Source organism: Hyalella azteca, unplaced genomic scaffold, assembly GCF_000764305.2.
Source record: "Hyalella azteca isolate HAZT.00-mixed unplaced genomic scaffold, Hazt_2.0.2 contig9714, whole genome shotgun sequence".
NCBI lineage: Eukaryota > Metazoa > Arthropoda > Malacostraca > Amphipoda > Hyalellidae > Hyalella > Hyalella azteca.
The window spans coordinates 75,223-90,249 of NW_025939776.1; the positions used below are offsets into that span (position 1 = coordinate 75,223).

The following is a 15,027-nucleotide window of genomic DNA, read 5'->3' on the forward strand; positions in this document are numbered from 1 at the left end:
AATGTTTCAATACATTGTTTCTATTTTTTATGATAATGACATGTATAACTGAATGATTTAGTCATTAAGGATTGTAGTGAATGCTTATTAATTGAACTTTTTTTTAACTGCCGAATGCGACGTGAACTTTTAATTTTTTACGCTAGTAAAAGATTTTTTATGCGGCGTGAATGACCGATCTAAAGGTTGTAATCGGAGGTCAGCACGCACCCCAATTAAAATTCCAGTAATTCATTTTAATTTTAATTTATAATCAAAATTCTTTAAATTATGTTTCAGGACGCATTTTTCTGAACGTAAATTAGCTGTCTTCTCTGCGAAATGTAGTACTTAATTGTTTTTCAAAATCTGTTTCTATCCATCCTGACCACATCTAACAAATTCGGGAAATAAACAGTCCACACATTAAAATTTAGAATCCAGCCAAGCTAATGAATGACGAGCCGTTTTTAGCGTTGATTCGGTCCAAACATTTGTAACTTCAACAGGCTTAATTTATTGAAACATTTCTCTGTCGTCTTTACATTCAATTTTTTTTGCTGTAACGATAGACACTTTGAAAGCTACTAGCTTTTACGATGCAGCTTTTTAGACGCATTAGTTTTAGCTTTAGTTATTTTTTAACAAATTTCAATGTATAAGTTTCTTGATCGAAATGTACTTCAAGCAAGAAAACAATTAAAGGAATTACACAACCTAACTAATTACATAACATAACATAATTTAAATGAAATTCGAAAATTATTTAGTTGTTTATTTGTTTTAAGCAAGAAATTTTCGGTCCTTCCCTCATCTTTGAACCAACATCTTACTAAAGGATAAAAAATTTCGTCCCTGTAACGCGTCGACCGTTTTGGCGTCCGTTAATCATCGGAGAGCTCACCTCCAACGCAGGTCGGTCCGACAAATGCAATTTCCACAGCGTCCAAAAACGTCCGACTTTTTCCGTGTCTGTAGCTTGAGGGTCAATTTTCCTCCGCACAAAAACTCCCAATTGGGATCATAAGTCTGAATGGATTTGGCGCTCCAGAGATTCGTTAAAATGGCCAAGACTTTGCTTCCTAGGATAGCGAAGCCGAGAGAGCAAAAGTATGGGACGAAAACGCAGCTAACCTCTCACCCATTGACGTTGGTGGCGAAAAGAAAAACAGATCCGGGAACTTGCACAGCCTCTACATGCCAGTAGTTAAACAAAAAGGAACAGTGATAATTAACAAAACTTCGCTTGCGGTTCTTGACTCAAAAATAGGTGATATCACAATATCACATGTAGAGCACTGGATCAGTTAATTGGTAGCGCGAAAAAACAAAAGTTTTCAGTAATACAAAACGTTCCACAACGTCGTTTGAACCTTGGGTACTCTTCCACCATTGAGGTATAGTGTAAGATAGGATAGTAAATGTATTTGAATTTTTTTCGTAGGAACATTCGGGTGATATCCACAAATTTGTTATTGTTTTCAGAATATTTCACGAATATACTCCGAAATGCATGAATCTTCTGGCTATGAATGATTACTAAGTTTTCGTAATGTTTTGCGTTCGATGAAAAAGTTTCTAAAAAAATATGGGTTGAATCCTGTTCAGATCTTAGGTGTGTGATACCTTCACTTTTTTTGTTCCTCTTGCAACCAAACGGAAACTAAAAGTTCAAGGTACAAAACTTTTGCAGCGCTCCAAACTTCTTGTACGAATTTCGAGCTCAATGAGCCGCTTTGTATTTTAGGATAATTATTATGGTTTCTTTTGAATTAGGCAGTTATTTTATGTGCTTTAAAAATTACTAGGGCACCAAATTCTCTTCTAAACGGCCAGAACTTTCAAGGAACAGTAATTTAAACTTTCACGTACGAACTCTAGCATACGGATAGGGAATTTAATTTTCCTAAGGAGTGACTTGACTGATAAAAATAGACTAATGAATTAATTACAAATTTTTAAAGTGCACTGTAGGAATGAAACTTTTTAAAAATATTTTTCAATCACCATCATTGAAAGCAAAGGAAAAATTCTTCTTACAATGCTCAAAATTGTTCAAAATTTTTCATTGTTCAAAAACTGTTTTTCATTGATTGAAAAACTTATAAGTGCCGCAAAAATGTAAATTAGATCAACAAATTCGGCCTTTTTAACTGGGAATTTTAGTTTCCAATATCAAAGGATAAATGTATGAGACTCAATTCAAATACTTCTATAGTTCACGAATCTTCTAATGATTTATTTGACTGTATCAGTTTCTAAATAAAATAAACAAAAAGCATTTAACACTCGCACGAAAGTCGACACGTTGCCGAGCTCCGGCAGAACAACACTCAATTTATTTTTGTTTATAAACAAACAGAATATTAACCGGGCGTGTCTTGCATGCTCTATCTTTTCACAACGATAAACATGAGGGACGACACAAGAAAATTGCCCTATTTAGGATAAAATTATCATTTTTTGGCCGCAATTTCGGCTTGAAACGTTGTTGAAATGCAAAAGTAAATATAACTAAAAATAAGCTTGCAGACTCATAACAAATTGCTGTTAATACCCAACTCAAATACCCTTTATGAAGGGTAATTATTTTTAACCTCGTGTTTTAGGGTAGACTATTTTCTTGAAGAAAAGTCGTTGTAGGACAGGAAGAGGATAGTTTCAAGTTGATTATCTTTGTGTTGCGATGAAAATTACTTGAAATAATAGAGAGAGGGTAAAACTAGGTGCAATGCGGCTCTAGTGGTTTAGGTACAGCACCTACAGCTTTACGTTGAGGCGAGGCGTTTATTTGGTGTTTTGGTTTATCACAGAATTTTGGAAGGTTAGGAATTTTCAAGCCACCATCTTCGTTCATTTCCGTAGAACTTAGTCATATTTCACGTCCAGCCTCTAGATTTTCAAGTTTTTATCTCCAACATTACATTTACTTATTATCGAAGCAAGCGAATTCCGTTTGCAGAAAATTTCTATGAATTTAAAAGAATATATAGCCATGATTTAAAATTCATCGGTTATTATTTGTTTATATCTGTCAATTTCTTTTAAGTATTGAGTATCTTTCAGCCTAGTGAATTAAACTCTAAACGAAGTCATTCATAGAAAATATTGTTCTTCGCTTCCGAGTGAAACGTCCCAAAGGAGGTTTATAAGATAACTCAGCATTTCTTCTATAAGCGTAACGTTTGAAAGCATTAACGTTGTGTATACAAACGTATACATATTTGTATTGTCCAATGTATATTTTTGTTCGAGCCAAGTGTATAGAAATTTGAGACGAGCCGTAATTTGTTTTACGGGCGCCATGTTAAACAGCGCAGACGTCAAGTGCATTTCATTAGCCAGAAAACGACGCCTAACAAAGAGCGGCTCTTGTGCAAGAAGAGTTCTGACTTGTAATGCATGAGTGGCAGGACACGCTTGACTGCCGGACATGTTCAACAGGCTGCACTTCAGGATAATGGATGACGCTACCGAGTGAAATTCACTCAAACATTACGGGGAAATAATGCATGTGGAAATGGAGTTTCTCGTTTCATTCAATGATTACGAGTAAAAATGAAGACGCAGTCTCCATTGACTTCCAATTTTGGGAAATTATTAGGTGTATATCAATTTATTATATTAAAAGAGAAATGAATAAAATTAAATGAATAATCACAATAATGATAGGATAAAAATAATTTAGATTTTAATATTTGTAGGTTTTCTTCAATTAAATACATTAAAAATGTGAGCTTTGAGTTTTGCTCCGTTTTAACATAAATTCCGGCCTTAGAATCTTTCAGCTGAATTCTTACTCGCAGTCATTCGAATTCAATAACTATTTATAATAGTCGAAATTTTCGGTACTTTGGAACCTAGACCAATGAAAGATCTATTCTGATTATAATATCATACTGAATTAAGAAATAATCATGAGGGTTTTGTATCACTTCTCTTATTTAAATTTTAGTTTATGTTGATGTGAATTTAAAGGTAATTTATTTGTAAAAAGCCATTGCATGTAGATCAATCGTGAAAATTGCGATTCGAGTCCCAGTTCCGAAAAAACTGTGAAAAGAATTAAAAAAGTTGAAATAAAAGTTTAAATGCAAAAAGCAATGCTGGGGCACTGGGTATGATGTAGAAAAGCGAAGCAGTTTAATAAAATGAAGTGTTTGTCGAATTTTAAGTGCCACTCGATTATTGTTTACATTGTACGCGCATTCTATAAGTAGACCCCTCGATGCCAACGTATGATCGTAGTTCACGAGGCTCTTCTTGAAATTGTCGGAAAAGTAGGGATATTGTATTAAAATTACACGAATATACTGCACAGTGCCTGATTGTAAGCCGGGCACCTGTGAGTTTCATGTGTGTGTTTAGGTCACGTTTGTGGAAATATGGTAAAATCGATGCTATCCTGCATAACTGCGTAATATCGTGCCTTCATTTACCGGCCAATCTTTCCTATCTTTGGAACTGAGGCAATGCCGGACATAGCGAGGTCAATCATTTGCTAAACAATGGTTTCTCTGGTACAGCCTGATACCCTGTTCTGGCATGGAGTCGAAATTTTATTGTTTGCTATCGAAATTATACGTCGTGTTTCATTTAAAGGCTTATTTTCAAGAAGCTCTTCACAATTGGTGCGCTTTTTCGTGTTGCATATCTCACTTTTGTGCATGGGAATAAGGCTCGCCCTTGCGCCAACTCGGCTTAACCCTTGACCATAACTTGAATTCAATTGATTATGTTGCCGACGTAAATTGCTAGACATTTCTTCGCTCCACCATGTGTGAACTGATCCTATGTTGATCTGAAGACCACGTTTAAATCAAATCATCATTATATCGTTAAATCAAATCAAATCATCATTAATAAGTCAAGGGTGAGATAGCACCGTCATGAGTGTCAGCTAACAAAATCACTAATGTCAGCTCACAAATACTGCATTCACGACGTTCATGCCACTGCACTCTGTTGTGAATGAGTTTGCGGATAATTCGGTAATCTGATGCCGAAGAAATAATACAAGACAAATTAGGAGCTATAAGTTAGCGTTGTGAAACAAAGTCAATCATTTGGGGGATTTAATCGTGGAATTGGAATTTCATTGAAAGTAACCTGTACGCTAATTTAGAAACAGTAGAGCGAAATTATGATGAGTGATCTTTCTAGTAATCTGTGACACCAGTGCTTGCTTGATGCGTACAAGCTAGAATGAAGGTGAACCTTTAAAAAAATAAGAACTCAAAATTCGCAATATTAGTTTCTGAGACAATAGGGATCGAAGAGCCTATAAAATATATGAATTCTTGCAGTTTAACGCTGCAGCAGAACGCTGTCATTGCATGTCCCAAAAGAATTTATAATTGAGGAGTAACTATCCCTTCGAATAATTATATACCATGTCAAAGTTCTGTGAATGCTTCATAGATGATCGCTCTATAGTTGATGTTATTCAAGCTGAATGTTAGTTATCTTAATCATGGTTTGGTCAAATTGATACGATAAAATTGCAAGCCACCGACTACATCAGCGCTAATGGAAGAACTAATGGGCATGATTCGATTGCGTCCGGCCATGCCACGCGAGCGCCGCTGGCTGCTGCACTGATTGCGGTTGCCAAGTTGACTATCTTCTGATGTCGCTTTTAGGCTATTTGTTCGTGTCGAAAATTTTGAAATCTGAGTTGCTATACACTAAGTTAGGCAAGAAATAAGAAATTATCGATCTTTAATGTGATTCGAGTGAATAATGTTTCTATGTGTGTTGTGATTACTCAACGCTAATTACAAGTACAATTAGATTGATTCGACAAGCCATAACTACGCGCAAAATAAATGTATAAGAACTAATAAAGGAAGCTCTAATTAATGTTTTGTATCTTCACCACGCACGTTTATCGACATGCGTCACGTTTATTTAGCAACTATAATTAATAAACTGGCTGGTCGATGGCACTGACCACTGGTAGGGCAGAGCGTGCACGGCTCTGCGTCGTCATAGAAGCAGCATTCATGCTTCATCGTGAACCCTGCGTTCCACGTAGTTACTATAGCTTCATGGCATGAACTGCGCTACTGAATGTTCAGTGGAGCTGCAGCATTCATGCTTCATCGTGAACCCTGCGTTCCATGTAGTCACTATAGCTTCATGGCATGAACTGCGCTACTGAATGATCAGTGGAGCTAGAACTGCACCATCAAATTAGCGAAATGAGGATTACACCGATTAGACATACATCTAGACGACCAGTGTATTTTTCATTGTCTCATTGAATGAGTGGATGTTTTTCTCTTTCTTATTTATTCTTATAGGAGCACTGGAAACTAGTTCATAAAGCCCCTTGTAATGAGTGGATGTTACCAAATCTATATCCGTATGCATTCATGTCATCGTTTCCATAGTGACAGCTTCATTAAGTTTGCCGAGCTAAATCAAGTGAGAAAGAAATACACGAATGATTTCTGTTCTTTCTTTTGATTAACGCTATAACTGTATTTGAAAATTCACTACGAAGGTGAAGTAAATTCAATAAAAACTGCGCTTCTTCGCGTCGTTTCTATAGAATATTTTGCTTTAATTTCACTGTTAACTATCCAGGCTTTGATTGCGACGAATGTTGTCGGTGGCTTTGTATGAACGATCTACTTTCCTCCCGTAACCCGTTTTGATGTTTGCGAATGTTTATCTTTTAGCCGGAAATAATATGTATTTCGAAAATTTGTTTCGACGTGCAGCACTGCTTATTATTATTATTATTCCACGAAGAGATTGTCGTGGCGTCCCGTTCAGATCGAACTTCGAGGGCACGTTACATGTGGCTAAAAAAACACGAGAGGATAAAAACATATGACATCGTAAACGTATTTGTTCATAATCAGCACTCAAGTTATCAGAAAATGAATGAGGCATTCACTCTGTTAATGCAGTTATCAGCACACGCTGTATATCATTATAATTAGGCCAATTTATTCGTAGGCTTATCGCATTAATTGATTCGTTGATTGTCAATACGAACTTTGACTTTGTCAATAAGCTTAATTGGCCAACATCCGAGGTGATATCTCTGCACGCGAATTTGTAAAGTTGTGTGTACAAAATTCATTCGAACTTTTTCTGCTTTGATATCAAGTCCCAAAATTGCGCTTTGAAAGAATTGAATTGGAGACAAATATTCAAAAAATTTTGTGGGGAGGGAATTCGGCTTAAATCGAGAGCTCTAGTTTATGTATCCGTCGTTATCAGCCTTCATCACTGAAAGTAGGTTAAGCTCAGGCTACTGCGTAGCGCACATAGCAACAGATAATTTTTTAGCGTAATTTTGGGCCTCATTACGTCATTTGTTTGTAATGTAGTGGCAGAGAACGCAACTGACAACATTGTTCAGCAATTGCTTGAGCAGCACACCAAACCCTCATGCAAACTCAAACAAGCAAACGGCTAAACCGTTAGCAGTATATTAGAATTATCACTGATACTCTGGCGGCACGAAAGGTAAATTCAAGCAATATAATGAATCATACTGTGGAGTTTCGCCTCACAATGACGACCCTCGGTCCATGATTTCGCTATTTTTATGACAGGTGCACGGCAAAGCAATCCGGCGTAATGCAGAACATGATAGTGACTGATGGGCATCGCAGTACCCTGCGACCGAATTAAGTAAATGGAGGAAGTGGCTGCCGAGTGTACACGTGCCATCATTGATACCGCGTGCATGTGGCGCTTTGGCTGGGAACTTTGCTGGCCTCCCTTTAAAGGGGATTAAATTCCCTTAAATTAAGGAAATTAGGGAATTAATTCCTAAAGGGAATTTAATTCTCTTTAACGAGAGATTGGAAACCCATTTATTGAGGAAGAATATTGCAAATTGGTACCGATAGTATAGTATTGATTCATGAAAGCTTAAATGTCACAATTTCCCCAGCAAATTATTCGTCAGATTAGATAACGTTTCTCTTCATTTAACCCTCTAAACGTGGCTCAAATTTTGAAATAAAACCGTAGGAGAATATTTTGTAGTCATAAATAAAATCGCTTTAATAATCTTCTGCTACCACCCATTAAGCAGAGGAAATATACCACAGAGTAGTCTGAATGTTTGTGAATTATAAATTTAATAATTTACCCATTATTTATTCAAACATAAATGTTCAATTATGTATCAATTAACTCAAATTTTCTTACTTTTGCCGGACGCTGCTGAAAAGTGTTGAATAAAATTCAATATCTTGTTAAGAAATTAAGAGGAACTACAATTTTTTGGTGTAATGGAAGTAAAATCTGGGATTACAATTTGGAATGTTGAACTGCGTCGATTCTGAGAACATAACAAATGATGTGCGAAATCAGAGTGGAAAGCGATCAAAATCGAGAGGTACAAAACCAATAATAATTTTCAATCTCATACAGGTAATTTTCTGAATATCTATTCATATATAAGAATATGAATAGATATTGTTTTATTTTATCAGTCAATAAAGCGAATTCTCTGGTCTTCGATGAAACCTGCTTAATAGGAACAGCTTTTGGCCAACCTATACTAATTTCATGTATGAGAATGGACTGCTCTATCAAACACATGTTTACATTTTTATCTGTACCATATTTTAGATTTTGCGTACAATTCTACAAGAAAAAAAAATGCTATAGTAGTTCAAATCTTATTATCACTGTAATTTTTAATTTTCACGAATTTCTTATTAAGATGATTTGCATTGAGGCTCTCGATATTGCCACAACAGCCCTTACAATTTGCCCACACATTGCCGGCTAATCCGTGATTTAGTGACCATAAAATCTGCAATCATCCATTCGAGCAACGATACCCATGACGAATGATTGCTTCTGGCCCAAAATAGCAAATGATTTTCAATTATCTATGCTCCGAATAAAATATGGACAAAGATCGATGTAAGATGGTATAATTGAAACACAAAAACGTGAACAATATGTCCTCTGGATAAAAATGTCCATGTAGAGATAATCCCATGGGCTAAAATAAAGTCAATATCCTCATATAATGGCTAATTCCTAATGTGACCGCTTTAGTACCCTCACACAATCGCTATTCTCCTCACATTCTGGACTTTCTGGCGTTCTGGACTTCTGATGTTTTTGGTTTTGTAAAAGTGCCACTAATATCCTCATAAATATAGCTATCCTCCTCATATGACCGCTCATGCCCTCATAAATATAGCTATATACTCCTCATATGACCGCTCATACCCTCACTAATATAGATATATACACCTCATGTGACCGCTCATACCCTCACTACATCACTATACCTCTCCCCCTCTTGTGACCGCTCGTTCCTACTAGAATATAAAAATGCCCCAGTCACCAGAAGATCAGATTAATTTCCTTACGTCAGTTAAAAATGTCTGTCCAGCTTGGGAGCGTGTAGCCTGCGTTTAAATTATTCTGAAGGAAAATAATTCAGGAAAATTATTGAAGGAAAATCTCTACTCATGTTAGGTTATTTCAAGCCCTGAATACTCCATCAAGAGAAATGTACATGAAGCAAAGAACACTTTAAAAATTGCTCTTGTCCTATCAAATCGTGGATTCACAATAAAATTATTGAACAACTTTACCATTTTTGCACATCAACTGAATTAGTTTAAACGTTGATGTCATTTGTTTGCTTGAATCGCAAATTAACTAAAAATTTAAAAGCAAAGAATAGTCCAAAAAGACATTTTCTATAGAGATATAAATTTTTGTGGGCTATTCCTTGCTTTTAAATTTGTAGTTTAAGCGTTCATTATGACGATGAAATCGTGCACTACTTCAAAAATGCTCATTTATTTTCGTCTTCATTTGCCTCCTCATGACTTGAATAATGTTGCCCGCTGCGAAGTGGTTTTTAATTGCAAAATTACAGTACATTAAATACTTAGCGCATAAATATTCCTATCTTCTATCTACATTCTCTTTAGCCTTTCGATGTATATCTTGAAATTTGTTACCCGATCGAAACATGTTAATTTTTTAAACACATATGAGAGTTCACGTCCATCCTACTTTATTTCTCTCATTTCACTATTTAAAGTCGAAGAAACTTTTTAGAACTCCATTGAAAAGTTTGGAAGTTGTGAACTAGATCTAAATTAGTGTGTGAAAAATACTGAAAATATTTCAGTAAGTAGGCCCTATCGGAATATCCATTCACATTTATGCATGGATATTGTAAATAATTCATGTCACTAAGTTGGGACATCCAATTTCACAGTTTTTTTGGTGAAATGGCTTTAAGCATTACGTTATTTTTTAAAGAACAGTGAAATAGTTTAGCAGATGAATTGAAATGATTCCACTTGTAGAGGTCTGTGGTGAAACAGAAGCCCAACTATATTAGACGCGATGGCACCGAAACCCAGCCACGTCAGCGGCGCGCTTTCGCGCTGCCACCCAAAAATGCAGTGGGTTTTCACGGCCGAGTGCAGCTCATTGTGGTTGAAAAAACATATTCTAAGGAAAGCTGATTGCGTTCAAAAAATAAACCAAGAACAATATTATTTTTTTGTGAAATGACACTATTCAGGGGCAAGTTGAATCAAAGGCTTCAACCAAATTTAGAAAATTCGTTATCCGGTCAATGAAGAATGCCCAAAATCTATGAGTGCATCTATTCATTTTTGAGTTCAGCTCGGTCTCGAAACTTCAGCTCGATAAATTAATTATATTACGAAAGAAGCCTTATAATTTTACGATTATTTTTTTAAGTGTGAATTATAATTGAATGGATGGCGAGTAACGGTAAACGAATGATAAACGTTAACTCGTCTTGGGCGCAGCGGGCAAATTCGCTTCTTCATAATGATCCCCATTGTTATTACCTTGAAAATCTGTGAAAGACAAGGTAATCTTGGCGATTAACCTTGTTCATCGTAAGATTCATCCACTATTCTGGAACCTACTATTCAAGTGGGTCAAGTGCAACGCACGAAAATGAGTCAAAGATGCAAAGTTGGTCAGTGTTAACTCATTTCAATTGGTATTTCCACTCGCCTACTGTGAAAAAAACCATAGAATCAACTCCAACAACGCGGTATGAAGCAAGCTAGATAATGCAGCTCATGAATACAGCAAGTCTCGGTACTCACCTAACCAAGAAGGAAGTTCCAGTAGAGGCAACTGGTTTGGTGTCTCGAGATGGCCACCCGCTGCCGGAGAGGTCGAGAACGGCTTAAAACGCACACCAATTCTTAAAATAAACTTTGGTATTGACGTCGCTGAAAGCAACAGGCGACTGGCATACTGCCCGTACGACGACCACGCACAGCGTCGTCTCAAGTCCCTGACATGCCACTACATGACAGTGGGTGACGTAGCGATGCTGAATTTTCCAGTCCTAATCAATGAATGTTTTTTTTGTGGAATCAGCGAAGGGTGACGTGAATAGTGTAAATTAAGATACAGCTAAGGAAGAACTCTCTCAGTGTCTAGTTCCAGGGCAAGAGGAAGAGTCTGAGAGTTAGTATTCACCGTTGTGAGGCTGCCTTTCACAACCTCGTCATTTACTAGAGTGCCAGTCTAACATGACATGTGCTTATTATTATATATTATTTCAAAAAGGATAAGACCCGAACCTTTTGACTGAGTACTCAGTCTGTTGGGTATTGGGAGTGTCAGGGTGTAGAGTGTGTCACTGAGCTGTGGCAGGACGGCAGTGAGAGGAACGCAGCAGCAGCAGTAGCAGAGATGGGCGGTGCCACACTAGCGCGCCTCGCAAGGGCCATGGCACTGCCAGGTAGAGAGGAGGGCACGCCCACACAGTGCCGCGCCTTGTGAGCCTCACACGCCCTCACACGCCCTCTTCTGCCCTCACACGCCCCGTGCTGTCCTCACATTCAGTGCTCTCACACGCCCCGTGCTGCCCTCACATTTAGTGCCTTCATACACCTTCTTTTACCCCTCACACGCCCTCTTCTGCCCTCACACGCCTCGTGCTGTCCTCACATTCAGTGCCCTCACACGCCCTCTTCTGCCCTCACACGCTCTGAGCTGTCCTCACATTCAGTGCCCTCACACGTCCTCACACGCCCTGTGCTGTCCCACACGCCTCGTGCTGTCCTCACATTCAGTGCCCTCACACGCCCTCTTCTGACCTCACACGCTCTGAGCTGTCCTCACATTCAGTGCCCTCACACGCCCTGTGCTGTCCTCACACGCCCCGTGCTGCCCTCATATTTAGTGCCTTCATACACCTTCTTTTACCCCTCACACGCCCTCTTCTGCCCTCACACGCCCCGCGCTATCTTCACACGCCTCGTGCTGGCCTCACACTCAGTGCCCCCACACATCATGGTCTGCCTTCACATACGATGTCCTCAGGCTGACCAAGTTGTATTTAATAACTGCAGTAGTTATTATTGTCCCTAATTCGTTAAAGATAAAGCAAAAATTCAGAGCACGTAAACAGCGTACATATATCGAGTACGAGCAGCAGTCTTGCTTTGATGAGGGCTCGCGTATATACCTAATTTGAATGTTGATTACAATTTTTATGAAGTAATTAGTAATATTTAATTGCACTCACTCACTTTTACACTTTCTTGGAAATCGAAGCTGCATATTTCGACCTAAACATTTTCTTTGAATAAGTACATTTCTCTTCTAATTCATAATGAAATGAAGCTAGCATTTAGGGCTCAAAGCATTTTTTTCATATATATTTGTAGTTACAGCATTAAATGTTATTGACTAAACATTTATCGTCGCCGTGGCCTAAAATAGTGGTCACTTTGCTGCTATAATAACCAATGAAAATAAAAAACGTTTTTCTATATTCAACCAAAGTTTGCTGACGCTGTTCTTTTTAACTAAAATAAAAAACCTCACTTAACGGCAAATGCATGCCTATCAGCAGTCACAGTTGCAGGAGCAGCAGATTTTTATATTTTGTAGTAACCATCATCGCTCTAATTCAGTTACAGCCTTACCAAGCCAAAATTCGAAGACATATTCGGCGACGTTTATACTTGGATTGCAGTTTAGCAGCAACATTGGGACCGGAATCTCCGGAAAGAGGCCTTTAATATTTATTGAGTAGCAGTCATGACTGTTTCAGTAGCAGATGCAGACAGAAGAGTGTAACAATCACAACAGGTGCAGATGCAGGGAACTAGTAATTAAATCTGCTGCAATTGTTTAGAAGTATGGACAGATACTGCTGTGTATCAGTATCATTGGCAGATACGGCGTATAACAGCAGCAGGAACAGATGTTACGCAGTGTACCAGCAGCAGCAGCAGCAGCAGCAGCAGGCGTATAGCAGCTGTTGTAAAGATGCAGGCGTATAGCAGCTGTTGGTAAAGGTGCAGGCGTATAGCAGCTGCTGTAAAGGTGCAGGCGTATAGCAGCTGCTGGTAAAGGTGCAGGCGTATAGCAGCTGTTGGTAAAGGTGCAGGCGTATAGCAGCTGTTGGTAAAGGTGCATACGTATAACCGCTGTTGGCAAAGATGCAGGCGTATAGCAGCTGCTGTAAAGGTGCAGGCGTATAGCAGCTGCTGTAAAGGTGCAGGCGTATAGCAGCTGTTGTAAAGGTGCAGGCGTATAGCAGCTGCTGTAAAGGTGCAGGCGTATAGCAGCTGCTGTAAAGGTGCAGGCGTATAGCAGTCGCTGTAAAGGTGCAGGCGTATAGCAGCTGCTGTAAAGGTGCAGGCGTATAGCAGCTGCTGTAAAGGTGCAGGCGTATAGCAGCTGTTGTAAAGGTGCAGGCGTATAGCAGCTGCTGTAAAGGTGCAGGCGTATAGCAGCTGCTGTAAAGGTGCAGGCGTATAGCAGTCACACCAGCAGCAAAGGAAGCATCTCGCATACCAATTCACGCGGCTGCAAAACACAGCAATCTCTAGCACGCGATGAGAAACCAATACTTGTGTCAGACGTAAAAGTTGTGGCTGCGACATAACAAGCTCGTATACCCACCACGCCTCTGTCCTGACTTTTGCCTGCAAAACACGCAAGCCTTGCGAGCAGACATGGAAAGTCGTAATAAGAGACTCTATTGCACGCTTACAAAGAAAGCCACAACCATGGCCACAACATTCATGTTCGGTTATGTCATCCACTGATGTAGAACCGTCAAATAAGCGACAGCAGGCCAAAAATACTCGCATCAGGTAGCTCGAGATGACGCTGAAAGCGTTGATTTTGAGAAAATGCCTTATAAAAGCATGTTAAATAAAAAATTTTCTAGATTAAAGATCGGCTTGTGTGTCTGCAGATGTGTGAACTGTTTTCGTGATGCGCTGTATAAGTAGCGCGCAACATCTCCTATCACAAATTCGACTACCAAGGTTTCCCACATAGAAGAACTCGATGGTTTTCGTGACACCAATATAAAGTGACATTTACAAAATATCTTAGGCAATTGTACCGGAAGTTTCGGAAAAGCTGGTTATATTTGAAATGATAGTTTCATATTGTGTACATATCGAAATGATTAGATTCGTTCAGATTCATGAATATAAGATAAAAAATCATTTCAAACCCACTTTGAATGTATTCATTCTTAGAGAAATATATATTCCTAAATTTCATTGTAATTATGTATTCTTCAACAACAGACTGTGGGCTGAGAGTCGGGGTATACGAGGGAGTATCTGTTGAGGGGTACATGATGCATTCTTGCCCACTGCGGCTTATATGTTAGGTTTAGTGCCCAGGAAAGTCTCGCATTCTCTCAGAGACTGGAAAGAAACTGACATTCCAGGAAATGCCCAGCACCGAAGTTGAGTTATGGTACCTGTAATGTATGAAGTAACGCGCGTGAAGAATGGGAAGAACACGGCAACACCGAACAGGCTTTATTGGAACCAACATAATGAACGCGAAACAAGAACGGAAGCTAATGGAGCGCAACTTCTAAAATGTGCTTTTTCTTCGTGGCTAGTCATTAAGCATACGGGAATCTTTGATATGCTACAGTACCGCACTGTTGTGACTGCTGGCTTTGTTTAGTGATGAATAGAATTTACTGAACTTTGTCTGTAACCGAAACATTATTTTATTATCTATTAAAAAGGAGTCTTCGCTTAATATTCTACA

The 15,027-nt window shown here is 38.5% G+C and overlaps 1 protein-coding gene across 4 annotated transcripts in view; it reads right to left on the reverse strand.

Annotated features, from left to right (window-relative positions):
• Positions 1-11,673, reverse strand: part of LOC108671338 (leucine-rich repeats and immunoglobulin-like domains protein 1) — an 82,570-nt gene extending 70,897 nt beyond the window's left edge. For 2 of the 4 annotated variants that reach the window (XM_018158865.2, XM_018158864.2), the window contains exon 1: positions 11,082-11,673. The gene's annotated coding sequence lies outside the window, so the exon portion shown is untranslated. The remainder of the gene's footprint in view (positions 1-11,081) is intronic. The other 2 variants (XM_018158867.2, XM_018158866.2) reach the window with 1 other exon arrangement.
• Between the last annotated feature and the right edge of the window lie 3,354 nt (positions 11,674-15,027).